Source organism: Phascolarctos cinereus, unplaced genomic scaffold (genome assembly GCF_003287225.1).
Source record: "Phascolarctos cinereus isolate Bilbo 61053 unplaced genomic scaffold, phaCin_HiC Scaffold_4;HRSCAF=312, whole genome shotgun sequence".
NCBI classification, from domain to species: domain Eukaryota; kingdom Metazoa; phylum Chordata; class Mammalia; order Diprotodontia; family Phascolarctidae; genus Phascolarctos; species Phascolarctos cinereus.
Window position 1 is genome coordinate 514,932,272 of NW_027555847.1, and position 13,584 is coordinate 514,945,855.

General features: G+C 38.0%; 1 non-coding gene across 1 annotated transcript; it reads left to right on the forward strand.

The window, feature by feature from the left end:
• Positions 1–280: 280 nt before the first annotated feature.
• On the forward strand, positions 281–384 carry LOC144457220 (U6 spliceosomal RNA). The gene has a single exon (XR_013486546.1). It is a non-coding gene; the product is annotated as a U6 spliceosomal RNA (small nuclear RNA).
• The last annotated feature ends 13,200 nt before the right edge of the window (positions 385–13,584 follow it).

Consider the following 13,584-nt stretch of genomic DNA (forward strand, 5'->3'; position numbering starts at 1 on the left):
AAACCCCCAAAGTGATATCACAGGTCCAGAAAGAAAAGGCTCAAAGGGTCCCTATTCTCCAAGAAGTAACAACAATAATAACAAGCATTTATACAGCACCTTAAGGTTTACAATGCACTTTACAAATGTTAATTCATTTTATGCAAAAAGCTGAAGGAGTTGGAGAAACCACACAGTTGAGAATGTTGTGGCCAATCAAAGGCAGAGCCATGGACAAAATGCATCTGGAAGTACAGTTGGGCTCTAAGGTGGAGTTGATATCTGTAGTAAGAGAAAAGAAATGCTTGCTTCAGCACATATACTAAAATTGGAACCATACAGAGAATATTAGCATGGCCCCTGTGCAAGGATGATATGAAAATTCATAAAGCATTCCATATTTTTTCAAGAATATCAAGGGAATTAATGAAAAAATGCAAAAGAAGGTGACCCAGCATTAGCAGATCTTAAACTATATTATAAAGTGGTAATCATTTGTACTGTCTGGTACTGGCTAAGAAATAGAGTGGTACATCAGTGAAATAGATTAGGTACACAACACACGGTAGTAAATGACCATAGTAACCTAGTATTTGAGAAACCCAAAGACCCCTGACTCTGGGTAAGAACTCATTATGTGACAAAAACTGCTGAGAAAACTGGAAAACAATATAGCAGAAACTAGGTACAGACCAGCAGCTTACACCATGTACCAAGATAAGGTCAAAATGCAAACATGATTTAGCCATAAAGTGCGATACCATAAGCAAATTAGGAGAGTAAAAAATAGTTTACCTATCAGATCTATGGAGAAGGGAAGAATTTATGACCAAACAAGAGATAGAGAGCATTAAAAAATGTAAAATAGATTATTTTTATTATATTTAATTAGAAAGGTTTTACACAAACAAAACTAATGCAACCAAGATTAGAAGGAAAGCAGAAAACTGAGAAACAATCTTTTCAGCAAGTGTCTCTGACAAAGGTCTCATTTCTCAAATATATAGAGAATCAAGTCAAATTTATAAGAATACAAGCCATCCCCCAATTGATAAATGGTCAAAGGATATGAACAGGCAGTTTTCAAATGAAGAAATCAAAGCTATCAAGTCATATGAAGAAATGCTCTAAATCACTTTTGATTAGAGAAATGCAAATTAAAACAACTCTAGGGTACCACTTCACACCTATCAGATTGGCTGATATGACAGAAAAGAAAAATGATAAATGTTGGAGAGAATGTGAGAAAATTCAGACACTAGTACATTGTTAGCGGAGTTGTGAATTGGTCTAATCATTCTGGAGTGCAATTTGGAATTATGCCCAATGGGCAACCAAACTATGCATATCTTTGCATCTAGCAATATCTCTACTAGGTCTGTATCCCAAAGAGATCATTAAAAAGGGAAAAGGACCTACATTCACAAAAATATTTATAGTAGTTGTTTTTGTAGTGGCCAAGAACTGGAAATTGAGGGGATGCCCATCAATTGGGAAATGACTGAACAAGTTGTGGCATATGAATGTAATGGAATAAGAATGGAATAAGAACCTAGTGCAATAAGAAATGATGACCAGACTGATTTCAGACAAACCTGGAAAGACTTATATGAACTGATACAAACTGAAATGAATAGAACCAAGAGAACATTTTACACAGTAACAGCAACATTGTGTGATGATTAACTATGAATGACTTAGTCTTCTCAGCAACACAATTATACAAAACAATTACAAAGGACTAATGGTGGAAAATGCTGTCCATATCCAGAGAAAGAACTATGGAGTCTGAATGCAAATCAAAACATATTATTTTCTCTTTTTTGTTTGTTTCTTTTTTCTCTTAGTTTTTCCCTCTGGTTCTAATTCTTCTTTATAACATGACTAACATGGAAATATGTTTACTATTATTGTACACGTATAGCCTATATCAGATTGCACTGTCTTGGGGAGGGGGGACTGGAGGGAAGGGGAAAAAATTAGAACTCAAAATCTTATAGAAGTGAATGCTGAAAACTAAAAACAAATATTTTTTTAAAGAAAGAACTGATGAACTCTGAATGCAGATCAAAACATTTTTTTTAAAGTTTTTAGACAATTGGGGTTAAATGACTTGCCGGGGTCACACAGCTAATAAGTGTCAAGTGTTTGGTCTGAGGCTGGATTTGAACTCAAATTCTCCTGACTTCAGCGTCAGTGCCCTATCCACTGCACCACCTAGCTGCCCAAGACATACTATTTTCACTTTCTTAATTTTTTTTGTTTTTTTTTCTTTTGGTCTATTTCTTCTTTTACAACATGACTAATACAAAAATAATGTTTTACACAGTTGCACATATATAACCTACATAATATTAGGAAGACGAGAGGGGAGAGAAGTAGGAAGAAAAATTTGGAGCTCAAAATTTTATAAAAATGGATATTAAATATTGTCTACATATAATTGGAAAAAATAAAATACTATTTAATTTTTTTAGTTAAAAAAGAAAAGAAACCTTCTTCAGTTTAATTATAACCTCTAAACCATTTTAGCGCTCTCTACAGCAATATCCAAAGGACAGGACTTTATTGGTTATTTATGGGTTACAAATGAACCATTAGAAACATTTTAAAGAATGCCAGAAAAATCATAGACTAATAGAGCTAAAAAAGACCTCAGAGACTTTTTATGGATAAGGAAACCTGTGATTCCTTCATAGGGAAAGAACACCTTAATACATGGGTCATATAGTTCCCATTTACTTATATGCCATTCTATTTTGTTTGCTACTTAAGGCACATTGCCATAATATCATGACATTTTAGATAACATGTCAGTCTTGGAAAATTCACTGCAATAATTGGAAAGGATTTAAGAGATCACATTAAGCAAGTTTTGCTTGTAAGACTGAAATATGTTATAGTAGAAAGAAGGAAGGATTTGGCATCAGCTTTGGGTCTGGGCGCCAATACTATCCTGGTTCTACTTACAACCCACGTGATCTTGGGCAAGTCACTAAACCTCTCAAGACTCCTGTTTTCTCATGTGTACAATAAAGGGATGGGACTGGATGGTTCCTAAGGGCCTTTCTAGCTCTAAATCTATTCTCCTATCATTTGTTTCAAATTTTAAAATAACCAGGAAAGTGTTGGCTAGGAAATAGTTTTGCTTCAAATTATACACTAAAATATTTTTCATAAATCAATAAGAGCTTAATGAGACTTTACTGCTATCATTTAGAGTTGGGGAAGGTAGAAGAAGAGGGGGAGGGAAGGAAAAAGAGAGGGGGTAAAAGAGAGAAAGAGGAGAAAGAAAAGAGAGAAGGGGAAGGGCATAGAGAGGGAGAGAAAGAGAGCAGGGAGGTAAAGAAAGAGATAGGAGGGAAGTAGAGAAAGAGGAGAGAGGGAAAGAAAGAGAATGAGGAGGGAGAAAGTGAGGAGGTAAAAGCGAGGGGTAGGAGGGAGAGAGAAAGGAGGGAAGGGGAGAAGAGGGGAAGAGAGAGAGAGAGAGAGAGAGAGAGAGAGAGAGAGAGAGAGAGAGAGAGAGAGAGAGAGAGAGAGAGAGAGAGAGAGAGAGATTAGTTAACTTGAATATGTAGTATAAACATTTCCAGCAATGTTTTTTACATATCTTTAAATCTTGAACAGAGAAGCATACAAATGCCACTTCTACATTATGGAAATTTCTGCCTTTAAGTTCATCGCTAAAGTTAGGATTCTCACCGGGCTCACAAATTCTCGGATTCCAAAAGAAATGGAGCAAAAAGAAACCAGGCACACAAATAGGTCATCTGAGACACACAAAGGTTCAAGTAGTGCCAATATCCACTAGAGGGCAGTAGAGAGCAAGAACAGCCCTTCCTCTCCCTTTCTGCAGGGAGGTTGAATGCTCCCAAATCTTTTAGAAATCAAAGGTTACTTCGAGTTACTCAGAAAATTTCAGTCTGAAAGGTTATGTGATGCTCTAGGCATGTTTTTGGCTATCTATTCCTGGCACATTCCTGGATTTCAGCTACATACTTGCTGACAGACTGGCATTTAAAATGAGAAAATCTCTCTGGCTGTTTGCTGGTAGCAGTGCAGATGAACCGTTGCTGTAGGAAGCCAAAGCTCTTGTAATGGCAGCCTGTGTTTATTCAGAAACCACAGAATAAACACCAACCATTTAGCCCACGACTCTCTTTCCCACCGTGTACCATTAAAAAAAAATACTGCGGGCGATTTTACCTTACTCTCTCCCTTTAACTGTTTCTTCATCTGTAATATAATTCTAACAGCTACAAAATTACTGACCTGTTTCATTTCATCATACTTACCTTAAGCCAGGCTGCTGTGTTCAAGTGGAAGCCTAGGGGAAAACTATTTTCTTTGTAAGAGTTGATAGCTGGTAAATAAAGAATTTATCACACACACCCAAAACCACACACAAAAAAAGGTTAGTTACTTAATCATTTGAAATACCTTTAGAGGCAATTTTGTAAATCAAATAGCATTTGTTCATAATCATAATTCCTTGCTTTTGAATGATATTTACAAATATTACAAATACCTCGGTTATGCCATTTTAGTCTCATCCAATTCTTATGAGGTAGGCAAAATTCTAATATTCATTTTAGAGACTGGGAAACAGACCAAGAGAGCCTCAATAATTTGCCCTAAGTTCACACAGCTAGTTAATGATGGAATAAGAATTAAATTATGAATATCCTATTGCCTAGCTCAAGCTCTTTCTATTGGGTCGTAATTACCTGCTCGACTCCTCCATGATTGCAAGGGTGTTCCCTCCATTGATACAGATCAGAATCCCACGTACATTTTAGAGGAAGGTTTTTGTGAGTTGTGGCCTAAAAAATTCATTGTCTAACAGCTAACCTACTTGTGGTCAGTTTTTTCAAATTCAGGTAATCTGGTCCTTAGACAACAGTATCACATGGGGTCTATACCCAGACCTGTCTTTGGTCACACCCAAAGGAGGCAGGAAGATTTGGTGGGAAGGAGAGACTAACCAATTGGAAAGGTCTTTCCCAGATTCCCAAATTCTTTCCTTGACTCTGCCCTTGAGGCTCAAGGGGGTTGTGGGTAAAGGAATTTCCCTTTACAGGAGGAGACTTTTAGTTCATTAGGAACTGAACCTGGGGCTGGAGTCAGAGAGCAAAAAGATCTGGGAGAACAGTTATTTTGGTTAGGGTTCCTGGTTCCTGCAGCTCAGCTCAAATCCAGACCCTAACGTAAGAGTAGGGAAGAGTGACTCCCATATGCCCATAGTTCCCAGTGACAGGCTTTACTCAGTCCAAGCTTGGCTCAGGCCCAGAGCGTTCTAACCATGAATTCCACATTTCTGTGTATGTGTGTATTTATATGTGCATGTAGAGCGGGTAAGAAAGCTCCTAGCATTTCACACCTCTGGTGCTGAAAAAGGCTTTACAGCAGGGTAATTTAATTTATTAATTATCTAATTTAATTTAATAAATTAATTATTAATTAATAGGCAGTAATAATAATATTATTACAAAAGTAGTTTTGAACTTGCAGACCCTTTGAAAGTCTTGGAGATCCCCTGTGGTTTGAAAACTGCTGCTATAGAATATTCTTAGGCCCATTACAGGATCAGGGTTCAAATACCACTTCTTTTATCTGTGTCACATGGTTGATTTGGAAAAATCACTTGATATCTCTGGAACAGTTTCATCATTTATAAAATGAGGGGACAGGATGGGAGGGAAGTATATTAAATGAACTCTAAGATCCCATCCAGGCCTAAACCATTTTCAGAAAAATTTTATTGTATAAAGTAAGACATACCTTCATTGTATGCAGTCTAGAATAATATTTCTCTATTGGGCTCAAATTTAAATCCTCTATTCCAGTTTGGCCCATTTCCTTAAGTCCCCCAAACACTAGAAGCCCACTCTTGTTTTTCCACCTTTTCTTTGTTCCCATTGTTTTCCTCAACAGGAGTGCCTTCTCTCTTTCTTTCCACTTAGAGAAATATGATTCATTCTTCAGGGCCCAGGTCAAGTTTCTACTCCTCCATGTAGGCTTTGTGACTACTGTAGACCTCCTTCTATGTGTAGTCCCTTAAAGGTGGTACAGAGAGATCTAAGAAACACTCCAAACCCCAATATGTAAGAGAGTGGATATTTCTCTCTGAAGGCTGAAGAAATACTGTTCTTTTGTACAAATGTTAATACCCGCAGAACTGAAACAAACAGTTTGAATAAGCTAGTTTCTACCTGTCAATGCTTGTACATGCTACATGTACAATTAAACTAAAAACTGGTTGGACTAGATGGTCTATAAGGCTCCTTTCAACTTTAAAAACTCTTATCACCTCACCATCAAAAAAAAGAAAAAAGAAAAAGAAAAAAGGGCCATGTATCCCACTTAGAAAATTAATTCTTGAAGTTTTCTGCAGTGAAAATTTATTTATGTTGAATCCAATTTTCCTTATAAAACTGAATGTGTGTGTGTGTGTGTGTTACTTTGTTAAGGGAATACATTATAAAGACATAATATAATAACATAATGAGAATACAGCAAAACCTAAAATCACATATTTGAATGAAAATAATTTTATGAAATAATGTTTTAAAATATTTAAACAAAATATTCAATGCAAAATAGAATGATTTCTGTTGGACACAATAACCAAATTCAATTCTAGTGCTTCCTCTTGGGCTAGGGGTGACTGGATTACCAAAGGCTATGGCAGTATAGCATAGAGTCTGAAGGTTCCTAGTAGTCAGAAGGGCTCTGCGGGTGGAGCCATTGACATTCTGTGTGCCTATATCCTGGGACCAGTCAGATTGCAAAGAGGCTCCTCAGTTGGGGTTAGCTTCCAGATGGTGAACTATTTTGGGTGTAGCAATTCATAAACAGTCTACTAAAATGTAGAAGATCTATGATTTGCATTAGTAAAGGGAAATCATGGGTTTGGGAAAAGAAGAAAATTTCATAGACCTAGAGGCCACCTAGTACAACTCTCTAATTTTACAGATGAGGAAACTGAGGCCCAGAGTGATTAAATGACTTGCCCGAGGTCACACAAATAATAAACACCAAAGCCAAGATTTAAACTCATGTTCTCTGATTCCAAAGCCAGTGGATTTTACACTGAACCAGGTTTCTGGAATACACAAGGCTCAAAAGTCATTCAATATTTTTAGCAAACCCCTTCCCCTACTATTACATAACAGTGTAACAGCCCCAGCTCTCCCTCCCTACATTCCCCTCCTCCAAAAAAAAAAAGAAAAGGGGAATGTGGGTTTACACAGATCAAGTTCAATCATAGGGGCTTTGAATTTGTAACGCTCCCACTATGGAGTAAACCTACAAAGAAATCTCTAAAATAAGGTTTAGGTACAATTTGTGTCTAGGGTTTCCCCATAAATAAGTAACATGGTCCATCCCACAAAGATGCTCAGTATATAATAAATGAATCAAGTATGAGGCAGTGTTTATTTCTTCCATCACAGAAACTTCAGAACATCTCATGAGTGCACATGAATAAATCCAGGAAACATAAAACACTCATAGAGGCAATTACAACCATTACACTCCCCCTTGGAAGGAAAAGATGCTTTGTGCAACTGCTGAACAAGTATATCCCACTTACTTCAGACCTTCACTGTAACCAATTCACATCAATTATCATGAAGTGTTGACAACATCCAGATTTCCTGTCGCCTCCTCCCAGGGCTTTAATCTTTCAGCTACAGGATTTCCTGTTTTAAGAAAATCTCCTCCTGGCATCAGGTGCCTGACTCTCCAAATCTGATAGTCTTGAACTCAGGATTACCCAGAAGGTAACCACCAAGGCTAGAAACATCCATTCTCAGAATCATACTCTGACCTATGCTCAAAAACGGAAAGAAAAAGAGAGAAGAGAGAATTCAGGAACTGGGAAGTCCAAGAACTACAGGCTCAAGCTTCCTTGGGCAACCATAAGGTACCTTTATGTGCTTCCCCTCTAGGCCGATATTTTTTTCTGCAGGTAATCTCAAAACTCTTATTGCACTGCAGTCTGGAAGTCCAAGGAAGTCCACTAAAAGCAAAGGGGAAGAAGAGCTGGAGGCTTTCCCTTCTCACTGAGTAAGGCTAGTTCCTCCAACAAGAGTCCATCTCCTCAGATTTTCAGTCACCAACATCTTTGAGGTGGCCCCCTGCAACCAGGGACCAATCAGAAGAGTTTTCTGTGGATTATGAAACAATGACCAAAATCCAAAATGACAAAGCATTGCAGTTTGCCAAGGAATGTATGCTTTAATGGATGTAGAGATTGATCGAAGAGGGGTGGGCACTGGCATCGCAGGGAAACCAGGTATTCAGAAAGATAGATGTCAGGAGGGAGAGAGGAAGTAAGAAAGTAAGTAAATAAGCATTTATTAAGCACCTCATGTGCCAGGCACTTCGCTAATCACTTTACAATATTATCTCATTTTTAACCTCACAACAACCCTAGGAAGTAGATGTTATTGTTATTCCAATTTTAAAACTGATGAAATTTTAAACAGAGATTTAAGTGACTTGCCCAGGGCCACACAGCTTGTAAGTGTCTGGGACTATATTTGAACTCAGGTCTTTGTGACTCTAGACCCAGTACTCTATCTACTGTGTCACCTACTTGCCTCCGCAACATTGTAGATCACTCAATAAATGAAGCTGCAGAAGTTAGTCCTTCTCTTCCTTTATTTAATTCAATCAGTTTGTGTGGCTTCAAACCTAGAACAATTAACTTCTTTTTTTCCTCCCACTTAATAGTATTTTTTTCCCAATTAAATGCAAAGATAGTTTTGAACATTCAGTTTTACAAGATTTTGAGTTCCAAATTTTTTCTCCCTCTCCCCCCTCCCCCTACCCAAGATGGCATGCAATCTGATCGTGTACAATCATATTAAACATATTTCCACATTAGCCACATTGTGAAAGAAGAATCAGAACAAAAGGGGAAAACTATGAGAAAACACACACACACACACACACACACACACACACACACACACACAAAATGGAGAAAATAGTATGCTTTGATCTTCATTCAGACTCCATAGTTCTTTCTCTGGATGTAGAAAGCATTTTCCATCATGAGTCCCTTGGAATTGTCTTAGATCATTACATTGCTGAAAAGAGCTAAGTCCGTCAAAGTTGGTCATCACACAATGTTGCTGTTGTACACAATGTTCTCCTGGTTCTGCTCTCTTCACTCAGCATCAATTCATGTAAGGGCATAGTTCCAAATTGCTCTCCAGAATGGTTAGATCAGTTTACAATTCCACCAACAATGCATTAGTGTTCAATTTTTCCACATCTCCAACATTTATTATTTTCCTTTTTGTCATATTTGCCAATCTGATAGATATGAGGTGGTACTTCAGAGTTGTTTTAATTTGCATTTCTCTAATCAATAGTAACTTAAAGCATTTTTTCATATGAATTACAGATAACTTTAATTTCTTCATCTGAAAACTGACTGTTAATATCATTTGACCATTTATCAATTGAGGAATAACTTGTATTCCTATAAATTTGACTCATTCCTCTATAAATTTTAGAAATGAGGCCTTCATCAGAGACACTGGCTATAAAAATTTGTTTCCCAGCTTTCTACTTCTCTTCTAATGTTGGCTGCATTAACTTTGTTTGTGCAAAAACTTTTTAATTTAATGTAATCCATTTTGCATTTCATAATGTTCTCTATCTTTTGTTTGGTCATAAATTCTTTCCTTCTCCATAGATCTGACAGGTGAACAACTAACTTCTATAGCTTTGTTTTACATATCAATCAATAAGCATTTATTAAACTCTAATCATTTGCCAACAAAGAAAAGGATAAAACCAAACCATGTAGCATTCATTTCACTGTCTTTCACATTAAACATATTATCACTAATTGTTTTGTTATATTTTACACAGATAAGTCTAAAAAGACCCATAAAGAGTCTGATATCCATTCACCATTATATAGGCAGAAAGGTATAATATACAGAGAGTAAGCATGACCTAAATACATAAATGTTATCTAAAATTAATAATTCATATTCCTTTACCATGTGACTCTAACCTACCTCTCCAATCTTTCTGCACATGATCCACCCCCCCCCTTCATATATTTGATCCTCACAACAGCTCTAGAATTAAATAGTACAGGCATTATCATCTCTATTTTGTTAGGCCCAGGCAGGACCAAATGACTCCTAATATTCCTTCCAAATCTAAGATTTTCTGTTCCTTGGACAATAGACGTGCATTTCTCTGCTCAGCCCATAACTTTCCAACTCTCCCTTACTTACAAAATCATAGAAACATTTGCTGGTTGATATGTTTCATGAGAATGAGGACTTGGTGGGATAACAGAAACCTGGCTCTCCCCAGGAGGCACTGCATCCCTGACCATTCTCTCTAGAACTGCTTTCATAGCACCCCCCCCCCCCAAAAAAAAAAACCTAAGCCAAGAGGAGAAGTAGGCAGTACCTTGTTTCTCACTTCCACCTCCAAAACCCATTTTCAGGGGTGGCTAGGTGGCACAGTGGATAGAGGACCAGCCCTGGAGTCCAAAGGACCTGAGTTCAAATGTGGCCTTAGACACTTGACACTAGCTGTGTGACTCTGGGCAAGTCACTTAACCCTATTGCTTAGGGGGAAAAAAAGAAAAAAACCTCCTTTGCCACTATCACTCAGCACTCTTTGAACTTCACTCAGTCCATCATTGTCGATCCAGATCCCAATTGTCATTATCAACCCACCCCCAGGTTATTTTCCCTCTTTTCTCAAAGAGCTTCGCACCTTAGAGACTACAACATATATGGCAGTGTCTCCTATCAACACCCTGGGCTCCCAATTCATCACCCTCCTAAGCTCCTATAATCTCCATCATCTATTTTTCCTGGCTATATACAGGAAAGGTCATGTCCTTGACTCTTCCATGTCCATGGTCCAAAACCATGAAATTCCTTTCTCTGACCACAACTTCCTACCTATCCTCATTTCTCCTGCTGCTTCACCCCTCTTAAACCTGTGTTTTATCCACACTGTATATTAACCCCTTCACTACTCTTAGTACTCCCAGACTCTCACTGGTCAGGAGGTTCATTATTATGTTATGTTATGCAATTTCAATTGGGCCTTCACTGAAATAGAGCAATCCTTTTCATCTTTCTTGATTGACTCTGTCATGCTCTCCAAAACAGCTTTTTCACCATCTCTTTCACCTGTTTCAGGTTTCTTCATTTCCCCCAGGCTACACTCAAAAACTCTATTCAGTATTCCCCATTATCTCAGCCTTGCTCCAGTCTCTGATAACAAGGTAGGCCTTCTCTCAGCCAAAGCTAACACCATCACTAGAACCTCCACTGGATTTCTTTCTGTTTCTTCTTGGAGCTTGCCCCCTTTTGTCATTCTCTTTCTCTCTCTCTCTCTCTCTCTCTCTCTCTCTCTCTCTCTCTCTCTCTCTCTCTCTCTCTCTCTCTCTCTCTCATCTTCAATCTCTTCTGATCCATTGGCTTTTCCTCAGTAGCTAAAAATATGCTCAGGAGGTCTCCCTGATCCTTTAAAAGCTCTTTCATTTGATTCATCCATTTCTTCAAATTATGGCTTTTATCTCTTCTCTGTTTCCCAGACAAACTCGTAGGTAGAATTGTCTATACTCCTTGCCTCCATTTTCTAACCTCCCACTCACTTCTCAATCCCTTGCAATCTGGATTGTGAATCCACCCCTCAGTAGAAACTGAATTACCAACAATCTCTTAATTGCTATAGAAAATTACCTTTTTTGGTCTTCATCCTTCTCAATCTGTCCATCTTTTGACACTACTGACCACCCCTTCTTTCTAGACGCTTTTTTCTCCCTTGTTTTCTGTGACCCTGCTCTTTCAAATCATCTTTTACCTGTATGATCACTCCTTTTCAGACTATGTACTGTCTCATCATAGTCCTGCTGCCCTCCAAGTGTGGGCATCTCCCTGTAACATTTTTAAATGTCTAAATGTGAAGTTAAGGGTTAATTCAAAAGAGAAAAAATACTTCCTCTTCTGGTCCCCACATTTGAAATGTGGGTGCTACCAGCCACAACTTTTCTCATCACATCAGGCAATTCCTACTCTCTAGTCATTCCCCAAGACTCCCATTCCTGCTAAAAAGCTTTCTTTGTGCATACATGAGAGGAGTATGAAGGAAGAGTGAATGAGGTCACGTGACCAGATAATCCACCCTTACCCAAGTCAGGAAAATGGCGGCTGTGATTCATTTTAACCCGAGGGGCAGAAGGAACACCCTGGATTCCATTTAGTGCTGCCTTTTTAAGATGCTAATTCAAAATCAGTTCATCAAAATCATAAGGTTCCCCTCTCACTTTGGGCCTGACACTTTGGGAGCGTGCCTTAAACTTTGGTCCTTTTTGTATTTTTTTTTTTGCTTACAAAAAACAAACAGTCCTGTAGCCTGTTTGTAATTACAACATGCATGAATCAAAAGATGTTAAAATAGGTCAGATTTTATTTGTAGATAGTGGGCTTTTACAACAACTTATGAAAGCAAATAAACAACATTTAAGAACAGAAAACTCTGGATTATAAATCAGTTCTCTCAGACAGATGGGTATCAGGGAAAAGAGAAAGTGGCTTCTAGCCTGGTTCTTAGCCAGGGAAAAGTTTACCAAGAATCTAACACTCCTTACCCACTGGATACAGCTGACCTGTAAGTGACTTCACCAGGGTCACACAGCTAGTAAGTGTCTAAGGCCAAATTTGAATTCAGGAAGATGAGACCTCTTCACTCAGGCCTAGCACTCTTTGCACTGTGCCACCTAGCTGCCCCATTACTTTACATATACTTTGTAATTACTTTTCTACATAGTTGTATTCCACCCCACACCCCACAGGATAAGTTCCACAAGGACAGCAAATATTTAGTTCATTCTTTGTCTCCCCAGGGCCTAACACAGTACTCTGCACATAGTAAGTCCTCTACAAATGTTCATTGGATTAAATTGAAACAAATTCTGTTCAGCCACATCACATGAATAAATCAATAGAAATCAGAACTTTTGGGTTTTATGAGTCTGGAGAGATGCAGGTTTGCAGCAGCATTAAAAGACACCAAATCTTTCAGCAAATCCAGTTCTGCAACCATTCATGTAGCTCCGCCTGCATTCTCCGAGAGAAATTGAACTCTAGTCCTGAAAGTGACCTTTGTAAACCTATCTTAATAAATCCTTTGTTGAGTAGGGCAGTGTTATCCAATGGATTAACATAGGACTGGAAATATGAATTTTTCATCTCTAATCCTGCTCTCTTAGTGATGAATGATTTCACCCAAGCCACAGCTTCCTTGTGACTGCTTCCTTATTTGCAGAAGACAGTCATTGATACTTATGTGTGTTAGAACTAGAAGAACCCTGAAAGCTCACCTAGTTCACACACACACACACACACACACACACACACACACACCATCATTTTTCAGATGAGGAAATGGAATCCCAGAGAGATTGAATTATTTGTTAGTTTTTTGGAGAACTAAGACTTGAATCTAAGTTTTTGTGATTCTTAGGCCACTGTTTTTTTTATTCTATCATTCTACTTCCTACTATGTTTATAAAACAGAATGATCTCATTTAGCTATATAAAGAGT